This window comes from Coregonus clupeaformis, chromosome 24, assembly GCF_020615455.1.
Source record: "Coregonus clupeaformis isolate EN_2021a chromosome 24, ASM2061545v1, whole genome shotgun sequence".
NCBI classification, from domain to species: Eukaryota; Metazoa; Chordata; class Actinopteri; order Salmoniformes; family Salmonidae; genus Coregonus; species Coregonus clupeaformis.
Genome location: NC_059215.1, coordinates 6,495,409 through 6,508,791, shown reverse-complemented (window position 1 = coordinate 6,508,791; position 13,383 = coordinate 6,495,409). Strand labels below are relative to the sequence as shown.

Genomic DNA, 13,383 nt, shown 5'->3' with positions numbered 1-13,383 from the left:
CTCTATGCCTCAGAGGGCTCCCTGTTAGCTCCCTACATAGCTTTAGTGCACTACCTTTGACCAGAACAAGTAGTGCACTATGTAGGGAACAGGGAGCCATTTGTGACACACTCTCTTAGCCTACAGCTGGTGTAAAGCAGACAGTCAAATCAATGCTACCATCATGCACACACACACACACACACGCCTCTATCTGCTGTACACACCCTGAATGAATCCCTCTGTTGAAGGGACGGCAGGTAGCCTAGCCGTTAGAGCGATGGGGCCAGTAACTGAGAGGTTGCTGGTTTGAATCCCGAGTCGACAATGTGAAGAAAAAAAAACCAGTTGATGTGCCCTTGAGCACTAATTGCTCCTGTAGGTCCCTCTGAAGGAAAGCTGTAGGGGCTACTTTTCATTTCACTGTATGTTTAGAAAGTTACTAGATTCACTGAGAAAGACACTAGGTAATTGACAAGACAATACAATATTGTAGCCTGTTATTTTCTAAAGTCAACTTCCAGACCCAGACCAGACTAGAGACTGTAGGCTACAAGAAACTGATTATCAAACTGGTTTCATATAATCAATGAGATATTTATCATACACCGACTCATAAAGCCCAGAAATAAATAAAACATTTCACTTTTCGGTTAGGGAGGCTAGAGAATGTAGCTAAGCTGATTCCCATACAATGGGTTTCATTTATTTATTTTTTACATTTTAGTCATTTAGCAGACGTTCTTATCCAGAGCGACTTACAGATAGTGAGTGCATACATTTTTCATACAATCAATAATATAATATTCCTACCGCTGCACTCATCACGCACATAAAAATTAAAACACATTTAGGTTAGGCTATTATTCATCTGCATAAGGACATCACTGACCGGGAATAAATGACAGCAACCTCAAGCTCTCAACACCAGCCGTCACTCACTCAAACACTTCTGACAAAAGCATTCATAGAGCACTGCACTCACAACACCCTCCGTGGAGAGCGAGAGAGAAGCACTCGTCCATTCAATCATACAACAAACCCTTTGGAAGTTCCGTTTAGAATGACACTTACTTCATTCAGTATCCACCAAGTTTCATTCCCAAACACAAATCCAGAGTTTATTCCAAACACAATCTGAGAGGAAAAGAAAACCAGAAAAAACAAACTGCGATCGTTTCTTTTCTATCCAACACTCTCTCTCTCTCTCTCGCTCTCTCTTCCAAAGCCCCGTTATGTTGATGTGGTTACATTGTTCAGCAGGCGAGCAGCAGCTGACATAAGTGGGAGAACAGAGAGGAGAGCGGAGCGCAGACACCCCACTGGGAATAAAATAGACAAAGGAGGCGGGGTCCGTTTCTGTTACCGGCTCCGCGTGCAGAGACTTTCCAATGGACTCCCAGCAGCTTCACGAGGCGGGGTCATGTTACTTCACATATTTAATGATTCCCCTTTTTAACAGGGCGAGAAGTTAACGGCATTTAATATCCCTCCATCCCTCCCTCCATCCATCCCTCCATCCATCCCTCCAACCCTCCATCCCTCCCTCCATCCCTCCATCCTACTCGGTGGATTGATGGTTCTCCTCCCTTACTTCCTCTCATCTCTCTTCTCCAGCCACGCCTGCAGCTGGCGGGGAACAGATGGGGCCTCCTGCCGGTCTTTTAACCCGGGGTTTGACATAGATACTGTTGACCACTAAAAATACCGATTAACACAAGGAAACTGTTTCAAATCACTGGGTTGTTTGGTATGGAGGGGGTTTGCTGTTTTGAGGAACGCATGCCAGTGTGAGAAGTCAACCTGATCACGTAACAAGTCATAACAATAATAGTGTAGTCTAATGATGGTATCCTGCCTCTAAATACTAGTGTAGTCTAATGATGGTAGTGTAGTCTAATGATAGTAGTGTAGTCTAATGGTGGTATCCTGCCTCTAAATACTAGTGTAGTCTAATGATGGTAGTGTAGTCTAATGATAGTAGTGTAGTCTAATGATAGTAGTGTAGTCTAATGGTGGTATCCTGCCTCTAAATACTAGTGTAGTCTAATGATGGTAGTGTAGTCTAATGACATAAAAATACATTCTGATGATAAACGAGTTATAACATTGTTGCAGTAATTATCTAGTAATAAATAATAACCTCTAAAACCAGACTATTGTTGAGTCTGGAGAGTAGGAATACATCACTGATTTACCAGGAATTTCTATAATAGATTTTTGGCCTGACCAAATGAGGCACAGTCACCACAATGGAATCTTCTATTGTCTTATCAACAATCTTTACCAGACAGTGGGTGTTGGATAGGGTTAGGATAGGTTAGGGTTAGGATAGGTTAGGATAGGTTAGGGTTAGGATAGGTTAGGATAGGGTTAGGATAGGTTAGGGTTAGGATATGTTAGGATATGTTAGGGTTAGGATAGGTTAGGGTTAGGATAGGTTAGGGTTAGGATAGGTTAGGATAGGTTAGGGTTAGGATAGGTTAGGGTTAGGATAGGTTAGGGTTAGGATAAGGATTGGTTAAGGTTAGGATAGGTTAGGGTTAGGATAGGTTAGGGTTAGGATAGGTTAGGTTAGGGTTAGGATAGGTTAGGGTTAGGATAGGTTAGGTTAGGGTTAGGATAGGTTAGGGTTAGGATGGGTTAGGATAGGTTAGGGTTAGGATAGGTTAGGTTTAGGATAGGTTAGGGTAGGTTAGGGTTAGGATAGGTTAGGGATTGTTAGGGTTAGGGATAGGATGGGTTAGGGATAGGATTGGTTAGGATAGGTTAGGAAGGTTAGGGTTAGGATAGGTTAGGGTTAGGATGGGTTAGGGATAGGATGGGTTAGGATTGGTTAGGATAGGTTAGGGTTAGGATAGGTTAGGGTTAGGATAGATTAGGGTTAGGATTGGTTAGGTTTATTGAAAATGAAATACATGTTAGAATCACCTTTGGCAGCGATTACAGCTGTGAGTCTTTCTGGGTAAGTCTCTAAGAGCTTTGCACACTTGGATTGTACAATATTTGCACATTATTCTTTTTAAAATTCTTCAAGCTCTGTCAAGTTGGTTGTTGATCATTGCTAGACAGCAATTATTTTCAAGAATAAAAAGCAAAATAATGCTTTTTATTCATTAATGGAAATACCAGTCAATGGAAATACATTTGACTGTCATGCTTATCGATCTACAGGTCTATTTAGTATAATTAAATTGGCCTGTGTGTATTTTGGTTAGTCAATATGTACAGTGGCTTGCGAAAGTATTCACCCCCCTTGGATTTTTTCCTATTTTGTTGCCTTACAACCTGGAATTAAAATAGATTTTTTTGGGGGTTTGTATCATTTGATTTACACAACATGCCTACCACTTTGAAGATGCAAAATATTTTTTATTGTGAAACAAACAAGAAATAAGACAAAAAAAACAGAAAACTTGAGCATGCATAACTATTCACCCCCCAAAGTCAATACTTTGTAGAGCCACCTTTGCAGCAATTACAGCTGCAGGTATCTTGGGGTATGTCTCTATAAGCTTGGCACATCTAGCCACTGGGATTTTTGCCCATTCTTCAAGGCAAAACTGCTCCAGCTCCTTCAAGTTGGATGAGTTCCGCTGGTGTACAGCAATCTTTAAGTCATACCACATATTCTCAATTGGATTGAGGTCTGGGCTTTGACTAGGCCATTCCAAGACATTTAAATGTTTCCCCTTAAACCACTCAAGTGTTGCTTTAGCAGTATACTTAGGGTCATTGTCCTGCTGGAAGGTGAACCTCCGTCCCAGTCTCAAATCTCTGGAAGACTGAAACAGGTTTCCCCTCAAGAATTTCCCTGTATTTAGCGCCATCCACCAATCCTTCAATTCTGACCAGTTTCCCAGTTCCTGCAGATGAAAAACGTGTTCTCGGGGTGATGAGAGATGTTGGGTTTGCACCAGACATAGCGTTTTCCTTGATGGCCAATAAGCTCAATTTTAGTCTCATCTGACCAGAGTACCTTCTTCCATATGTTTGGGGAGTCTCCCACATGCCTTTTGGCGAACACCAAACGTGTTTGCTTATTATTTTTATGTGACACTTAAATAAAGTCTACCTGTGTGCAATCTAACTAATTATGTGACTTCTGAAGGTAATCGGTTGCACCAGATCTTATTTAGGGGCATCATAGCAAGGGGGGTGAATACATATGCACGCACCACTTTTCCGTTATTTATTTTTTAGAATTTTTTGAAACAAGTTATTTTTTTCATTTCACTTCACCAATTTTGAAGATTTTGTGTATGTCCATTACATGAAATCCAAATAAAAATCCATTTAAATTACAGGTTGTAATGCAACAAAATAGGAAAAATGACAAGGGGGATGAATACTTTTGCAAGGCACTGTATCTTATTTATCCAACAGAACTATCACACGGTACACAGAGCCTATTCTGAGAGGGATTTCTCCTGCTGCTCCAGAGCCTATTCTGAGAGGGATTTCTCCTGCTGCTCCAGAGCCTATTCTGAGAGGGATTTCTCCTGCTGCTCCAGAGCCTATTCTGAGAGGGATTTCTCCTGCTGCTCCAGAGCCTATTCTGAGAGGGATTTCTCCTGCTGCTCCAGAGCCTATTCTGAGAGGGATTTCTCCTGCTGCTCCAGAGCCTATTCTGAGAGGGATTTCTCCTGCTGCTCCAGAGCCTATTCTGAGAGGGATTTATCCTGCTGCTCCTCAGCTGGTTGCTGCTCTAGTAAAACATGAGATTTTATAAGACCATTCATTGCGCAAGAATTCTAAATGCGTGTTAAAAACAGTTTTGGTGCAGGATTAAAAAGAGCTACTATTTTTATTTCTCAACTGGTAATTGAAGGACGCCTCCCATTCACCATTCAAATGCAGGCAACAGGCTATCAGCACGTCACCCACCACTTTACAATGTGACCTGGAGGCAGTATGTATTTTCAAAAACATACTTTTTACATTTGAGTAATTTAGCAAATGCTCTTATCCAGAGCAACTTACAATTAGCATTGTATCATGTACATTTTCCCTCAACAAAGTATTTAGGTAAGGAGGGGCAGTTCCCCTTGCTGCTCCGTAGGCAAACACCAGGGTCTTGAAGGGGATGCGAGGACCTGCGCCGCTTCCTGCGTGAGGAAAGGTCATCCACTCTACGGATGTTGTAGATTATGAACCTGCAGGAGCGAATCACTGCTTTGATGTGTGCAGAGAATGACAGGGTGTTGTCCAGGATCATGCCAAGGTTCTTTGCACTCTTGGAGGGGGACATCGTGGAGTTGTCAACCATGATGGAGAGGTCATGGAGCGGGCAGGCCTTCCCCTAGAGGAAGTTTGTCGAGGTTGAGCTTGAGATGTCTGCCAAGCACTTAGAGAGATGCGTGTCGCCACCTGAGAAGAACAGTCTCGGTTGAGTGACCTGTCTTAGAGAGAGATAGCGAGAGAGTTGGACAGAGGCCGCACGCTCAAGTGTTTTGGAATGAAAACAAAGAAGGGATGCCAGTCTGTAGTTTTTGACGTCAGAGGGGTTAAGTGTTGGTTTCTTGAGGAGGGGAGCGACTCTGGCCATCTTGAAGTCAGAGGGGACACAGCCAGTGGTCAGGGATGAGTTAATGAGGGAATTGAGGAATGGGATAAGGTCTCCAGAGATGGTCTTGAGAAAGGAAGAGGGGATGACTATCTGTCCTCGTGTTCCTAGACTTCTGTCCATCGATCAACACATTCTTTTGGAGTGATTGAAAACCCTAATTGGTCTACACGGACAAGTTCTTGCCTGGTTTAGATCTTATCTGTCGGAAAGATATCAGTTCGTCTCTGTAGATGGTTTGTCCTCAATTGTAAGTTTCGGTTTTCCTCAAGGTTCCGTTTTAGGAACACTATTTTTCACTATGTATTCTACCTCTTGGTGATGTCATTCGGAAAACACAACGTCAACTTTCATTACTATTGCTATGCGGACGACACACAGCTGTACATTTCGATGAAACGTGGTGAAGCCCCAAAATGTCCTATCCTGGAAGCCTGTGTTTCAGACATAAGGAAGTGGATGCCATCAAATGTTTTACTTTCAAACTCGGACAAAACAGAGATGCTAGTTCTAGGTCCCAAGAAACAGAGAGATCTGCACGTCACTACTTCACAGGAGAGACATTTGAACATTTATTTTTGGGCAGAAATGCCTTCTGGAACATGTGGTCCTCTGTAGCTCAATTGGTAGAGTCATGGCCCTTGTAACGCGAGGGTAGTCGGTTCGATCCCCGGGACCACCCATACGTGTCACTACTTTTATTGATCTCACATTATTTGTGTATTTTTCATGTAAAACCTTCCTTTATATTCTATGAGTATTCTTTGCCAATATACAGTGCATTCGGAAAGTATTCAGACCCCTTGACGTTTTCCAATTTTTTTTTACGTTACAGCCTTATTCTAAAATGGATTAAATTGTTTTTCCCCCCTCATCAATCCACACACACAATACCCCATAATGACAAAGCAAAAACTGCTTTTTAGAAATGTTTGCTAATGTTTTAAAAATAAAAACGGAAATAATCAATTTACATAAGTATTCAGACCCTTTACTCAGTACTTTGTTGAAGCACCTTTGGCAGAGTTTACAGCCTTGAGTCTTCTTGGGTATGACACTGTACAGCTATTTTCAGGTCTCTCCAGAGATGTTAGATTGGGTTCAAGTCCGGGCTCTGGCTGGGCCACTCAAGGACATTCAGAGACTTGTCCCGAAGCCACTCCTGCGTTGTCTTGGCTGTGTGCTTAGGGTCGTTGTCCTGTTGGAGGGTGAACCTTCACCCCAGTCTGAGGTCCTGAGTGCTCTGGAGCAGGTTTTCATCAAGGATCTCTCTGTACTTTGCTCCGTTCATCTTTCCCTCGATCCTGACTAGTCTCCCAGTCCCTGCCGCTGAAAAACATCCCCACAGCATGATGCTGCCACCACCATGCTTCACCGTAGGGATGGTGCCAGGTTTCCTCCAGACGTGACGCTTGGCATTCAGGCCTAAGAGTTCAATCTTGGTTTCATCAGACCAGAGAATCTTGTTTCTCGTGGTCTGAGAGTCTTTAGGTGCCTTTTGGCAAACTCCAAATGGGCTGTCATGTGCCTTTTACTGAGGAGTGGCTTCCGTCTGGCCACTCTACCATAAAGGCCTGATTGGTGGAGTGCTGATTGCATGAGGTTATTCTTCTTAACTGACCTGTTGCAACCTCTACAACCACCGTGATTATTATTTGACCCTGCTGGTCATCTATGATCATTTGAACATCTTTGGACACTGTGTTAACAAACCTCCAAACGAGCTTCAAAGCCATACAACACTCATTCAGTAGCCTCCAACTGCTCTTAAAACACTAGTAAAACTAAATGCATGCTCTTCAATCGAACGCTGCTGGCACCCGCCCACCCGACTAGAATCACTACTCTCGACGGGTCTGACCTAGAGTATGTGGACAACTACAAATACCTAGGTGTCTGGTTAGACTGTAAACTCTCCTTCCAGACTCACATTAAGAATCTCCAATCCAAAGTTAAATCTAGAATCAGCTTCCTATTTCGCAACAAAGCCTCCTTCACTCATGCTGCCAAACATGCCCTCGTAAAACTGACTATCCTACTGATCCTTGACTTCGGCGATGTCATTTACAAAATAGCCTCCAACACTCTACTCAGCAAATTGGATGTAGTCTATCACAGTGCCGTCCGTTTTGTCTCCAAAGCCCCATATATTACCCACCACTGTGACCTGTACGCTCTTGTTGGCTGGTCCTCACTACATATTCGTTGCCAAACCCACTGGCTCCAGGTCATCTATAAATCACTGCTAGGCAAATCCCTGCCTTATCTTAGCTCATTGGTCACCATAGCATCACCCACCCGTAGTCTGCGCTCCAGCAGGTATATCTCACTGGTCATCCCCAAAGCCAACACCTCCTTTGGCCGCCATTCCTTCCAGTTCTCTGCTGCCAATGACTGGAATGAATTGCAAAAATCTCTGAAGCTGGAGACACTTATCTCCCTCACTAACTTTAAGCATCAGTTGTCAGAGCACCTTACCGATCACTGCACCTGTACACAGCCCATCTGAAATTAGCCCACCCAACTACCTCATCCCCATATTGTTATTTATTTTGCTCTTTTGCACCCCAGTATCTCTATTTGCACATAATCTCTTGCACATCTAGCATTCCAGTGTTAATACTAATTGTAATTATTTTGCACTATAGCCTATTTATTGCCTTACCTCCATAACTTGCTACATTTGCACACACTGTATATATATTTTCTGTTGTATTTTTTTTGACTTTATGTTTTTTTTACCCCATATGTAACTCTGTGTTGTTGTTGTTTTTATCGCACTGCTTTGCTTTATCTTGGCCAGGTCGCAGTTGTAAATGAGAACTTGTTCTCAACTGGCTTCTTACCTGGTTAAATAAAGGTGAAAAAAAACAACAACTGTATTATAAATATGTATTATTATAATCTCCACCCAGAAGGGGACTGGCCACCCCTCAGAGCCTCGTTCTTCCTAAGGTTTCTTCCTAGGTTCCTGCCTTTCTAGGTTTTTTTTCCTAGCCACCGTGCTTCTACATCTGCATTGCTTGCTGTTTGGGGTTTTAGGATGGGTTTCTGTATAAGCACTTTGTGACATCTGCTGATGTAAAAAAGGGCTTTATAAATACATTTGATTTAATGGGGTCAAGTGGGCAGGTTGTTGGGCGGCCGGACATCACTAGTCGCAGAGAGGAGAGAAAGAGGACAGGAAGTTTTCTGTGAGTGGGCTCTGTGGGCTCAGTAGGCGGAGTGAATGAGGAGCGGATGTCGTCAACCTTTTTTTCCCCAAAGTTGTTGACAAAGTCGTCCGCAGAGAGGGAGGAGGTGAAAGATTGAGGGAGGAGAAGAGTTTCCAGAGGCTTGACATTTAGAGTGATAGAAGGTTATCAGAGGTTATCAGTAGAGAGGAGGGATGATAGGTCCTCCGGAAGTTTAGTTTTCTTCCATTTCGGTTTCATCTGCCCACAGCTCTGTTATGTTACTAAGCCACGGAGTGGGAGGGGAAGGTCGAGCCGGCCCGGGAGGAACGAGGACAATGCGAGTCAAAGGATGTGGAAATGGAGGAGAGTAGGGTTGAAGAGGCATAGTCAGGAGAGAGAAGGATTTATCAGAAGGGAGCGAGAATAAGATAGAAGAGATGGAAGATTCCGGCGGCGTATAACCATCTGGGTCGGGTTGGAGGAGAGATGGAGAGAAAAGGAAACGAAATAGTGATCAGAGACATGGAAGGGGTGGTTGCAGTTAGATTAGTAGGAGAACAGCCTCTAGTAAACATGAGGTCAAGTGTATTGCCTGCCTTGTGAGTGGGAGGGGACTGGGAAAGGTCAAAAGAGGAAAAGAGTGGAAAAAAAGAGGTGGAAATAAATTAATTTCAGTTAGGCGTCGGGAGGTGAGTACGGTGAGTGGTGAGCCATCGTCAGGAAATGAGCTTATGAACTTTTAGAACATTTCTCTTATCTTATCTGACATTTCCAAACACGTCGCAATAATTTTTTTTGCGACATTGCTTTCCTCGAATAAACCTGGGTCAATGGAAACCTGCCTAGTGACAGCATGGAATTCAAATGAGGAGAAAGACAGGTGGGAGAAAAGAGAAGCCCTGTGCCACCACCGTGACGACCAGATGCTCTCGGACAATGGGAGAACACATAGAGAGTAGCTGGAGTAGCAGTGGTCCCTGAGGTGATCCATGTCTCTGTCAGGGCCAAAAAAGATGAACTCAGCCTTATTGACCGCAGAGTGCCGAGACTACGAATTCCATATGGGTTGTGCGCGCACGGTTTACTAAATTAGGAAGGTTGCCATCACAGGTGGGGAGCGTCTGTAAAAACCTACAGGAGCGAACTGGGATGGAAAACAAGCCAAAAGCTAAAATAAAATAACTAGATAAGATACTCAGGTGAGAGTGGTGTGGAACCTTCCTCTCTTTCCTTCCTCGAAAAAACTCGGCAGAACAACTCGGCAGAACGTCTTTGATTTACAGACAACAGCGCGGGTTGACAATACTGCCGCTTACAGCTGCCGCTGAAACAACTGGGGAGACTGAAGAACTAGCACTAAGACACACCTCCCAGCACTGATTGGTGAAGAAAACACCTCCTACAATACAACACGCCCACAAATGTGCAAGTCCACAACGACAGTCACAAGTACTGAGCAATCAGACCGTTACAACCACTACTACTTATTGAATCAACTGCCCTACAAGACAATACCAACAGATACTTATTGAATCAACTGCCCTACAAGACAATACCAACAGATACTTATTGAATCAACTGCCCTACAAGACAATACCAACAGATACTTATTGAATCAACTGCCCTACAAGACAATACCAACAGATACTTATTGAATCAACTGCCCTACAAGACAATACCAACAGATACTTATTTTATCAACTGCCCTACAAGACAATACCAACAGATCCTTATTGAATCAACTGCCCTACAAGACAATACCAACAGATACTTATTTTATCAACTGCCCTACAAGACAATACCAACAGATCCTTATTGAATCAACTGCCCTACAAGACAATACCAACAGATACTTATTTTATCAACTGCCCTACAAGACAATACCAACAGATCCTTATTGAATCAACTGCCCTACAAGACAATACCAACAGATCCTTATTGAATCAACTGCCCTACAAGACAATCCCAACAGCTACTTATTGAATCAACTGCCCTACAAGACAATACCAACAGATACTTATTGAATCAATAAATATACACTACAGGTCAAAAGTTTTAGAACACCTACTCATTCAAGGGTATTTTCTACATTGTAGAATAATAGTGAAGACATCAAAACTATGAAATAACACGTATGGAATCATGTAGTAACCAACAAAGTGTTAAACAAATCAAAATATATTTTATATTTGAGATTCTACAAATAGCCACCCTTTGCCTTGATGACAGCTTTGCACACTCTTGGCATTCTCTCAACCAGCTTCACCTGGAATGCTTTTCCAACAGTCTTGAAGGAGTTCCCACATATGCTGAGCACTTGTTGGCTGCTTTTCCTTCACTCTGCGGTCCGACTCATCCCAAACCATCTCAATTGGGTTGAGGTCGGGGGATTGTGGAGGCCAGGTCATCTGATAAAGCACTCCATCACTCTCCTTGGTAAAATATACCTTACACAGCCTGGGGGTGTGTTGGGTCATTGTCCTGTTGAAAAACAAATGACAAAGCCCAAACCAGATGGGATGGTGTATCGCTGCAGAATGCTGTGGTAGCCATGCTGGTTAAGTGTGCCTTGAATTCTAAATAAATCACAGACAGTGTCACCAACAAAGCACCCCCACACCATAACACCTCTTCCTCAATGCTTTACGGTGGGAAATATACATGTGGAGATCATCTGTTCACCTACTCTGCGTCTCACAAAGACACAGCGGTTGGAACCAAAAATCTCAAATTTGGATTCATCAGACTAAAGGACAAATTTCCACCGGTCTAATGTCCATTGCTCGTGTTTCTTGGCCCAAGCAGGTCCCTTCTTCTTATTGGTGTCCTTTAGTAGTCGTTTCTTTGCAGCAATTTGACCATGAAGGCCTGATTCACACAGTCTCCACTGAACAGTTGATGTTGAGATGTGTCTGTTACTTGAACTCTATGAAGCATTTATTTGGGCTGCAATTTCTGAGGCTGGTAACTCTAATGAAGTTATCCTCTGCAGTAGAGGTAACTCTGGGTCTTCCATTCCTGTGGCGGTCCTCATGAGAGCCAGTTTCATCACAGCGCTTGATGGTTTTTGCGACTGCACTTAAAGAAACTTTCAAAGTTCTTGAAATCTTCCATATTGACTGACCTTCATGTCTTCAAGTAATGATGGACTGTTGTTTTTTTTTGTTGCTTATTTTAGTTTTTCTTGCCATAATATGGACATCAAATAGGGCTATCTTCTGTATACCCAAACTACCTTGTCACAACACATCTAACCATACCTGGGGGTAAGGGGGGAGATTAGACTCAGAGCTGAACTAACCTGGAGGGTGAGGATGGAGAGAGGGATGGAGAGATCAGCTGAACTAGCCTGCTGTGACACAACCAGTGAGATCAGCTGAACTAGCCTTATCATGCTGGGAGACGGAGGGATGGAAGGAGAGAGAGAGAGAGAGAGAGAGAGAGATAGAGAGAGACACACACTGGGACTCAGCATGGGGTCTGACAGAGTGAAAGCCAGACAGAGAAAGTCAGAGAGAGATGGAAAGAGAGAGTCAGAGAGAGATGAAAGAGACAGAGAGAGAGATGGAAAGAGAGAGAGAGGTGAAAGAGAGAGAGTCAGAGAGAGATGGAAAGAGAGAGAGAGAAAGAGTCAGAGTGAGATGGAGAGAGAGAGAGAGTCAGAGTGAGATGGAAAGAGAGAGAGAGAGAGTCAGCGAGAGATGGAAAGAGAGAGAGAGAGAAAGAGATGGAAAGAGAGAGAGACTCAGAGAGAGATGGAAAGAGAGAGAGACTCAGAGAGAGATGGAACGAGAGACAGAGAGAGTCAGAGACAGATGGAAAGAGGGAGAGAGTCAGAGAGATGAAAGAGAGAGAGATAAAGAGTCAGATATGGAAAGAGAGAGAGAAAGAAAGAGTCAGATAGATGGAAAGAGAGAGTCAGAGAGAGATGGAAAGAGAGTCAGAGAGAGATGGAAAGAGAGTCAGAGAGATATGGAAAGAGAGAGAGAGAGTCAGAGAGATGCAAAGAGAGAGAGAGTCAGAGAGAGATGGAAAGAGAGAGTCAGAGAGAGATGGAAAGAGAGAGAGAGTCAAAGAGAGATGAAAGAAAGAGAGAGAAAGAGAGATGGAAAGAGAGAGAGAAAGAGTCAGATAGATGAGAGAGAGAGTCAGAGAGAGATGGAAAGAGAGTCAGAGGGATGGAAAGAGAGAGAGAGTCAGAGAGAGATGGAAAGAGAGAGAGAGCGTCAGGGAGAGATGCAACGAGAGAGAGAGTCAGAGAGAGATGAAAGAGAGACAGAGAGAGTCAGAGAGAGATGAAAGAGAGACAGAGAGAGTCAGAGAGAGATGCAAAGAGAGAGAGTCAGAGAGATAGAGAGAGAGAGAGTCAGAGAGAGCTGGAAAGAGAGAAAGTCAGAGAGAGATGGAAGACAGAGAGAGAGTCAGAGAGAGATGGAAAGAGAGAGAAAGAATCAGATAGATGGAAAGAGAGAGAGTCAGAGAGAGATGGAAAGAGAGAGAAAGAATCAGATAGATGGAAAGAGAGAGAGTCAGAGAGAGATGGAAAGAGAGTCAGCGAGAGATGGAAAGAGAGAGAGAGTCAGAGAGAGATGCAAAGAGAGAGAGAGTCAGAGAGAAATAGAAGACCGAGAGGGGGTGCATTGAGAGGGGTGCATGCAGGGG

At 43.5% G+C, this 13,383-nt stretch overlaps 1 protein-coding gene across 1 annotated transcript in view; it reads right to left on the bottom strand.

The window, feature by feature from the left end:
• Positions 1–1,268, bottom strand: part of plxnb3 (plexin B3) — a 195,520-nt gene extending 194,252 nt beyond the window's left edge. Inside the window, exon 1 of the mRNA XM_045207008.1 lies at positions 1,054–1,268. The gene's annotated coding sequence lies outside the window, so the exon portion shown is untranslated. The remainder of the gene's footprint in view (positions 1–1,053) is intronic.
• Between the last annotated feature and the right edge of the window lie 12,115 nt (positions 1,269–13,383).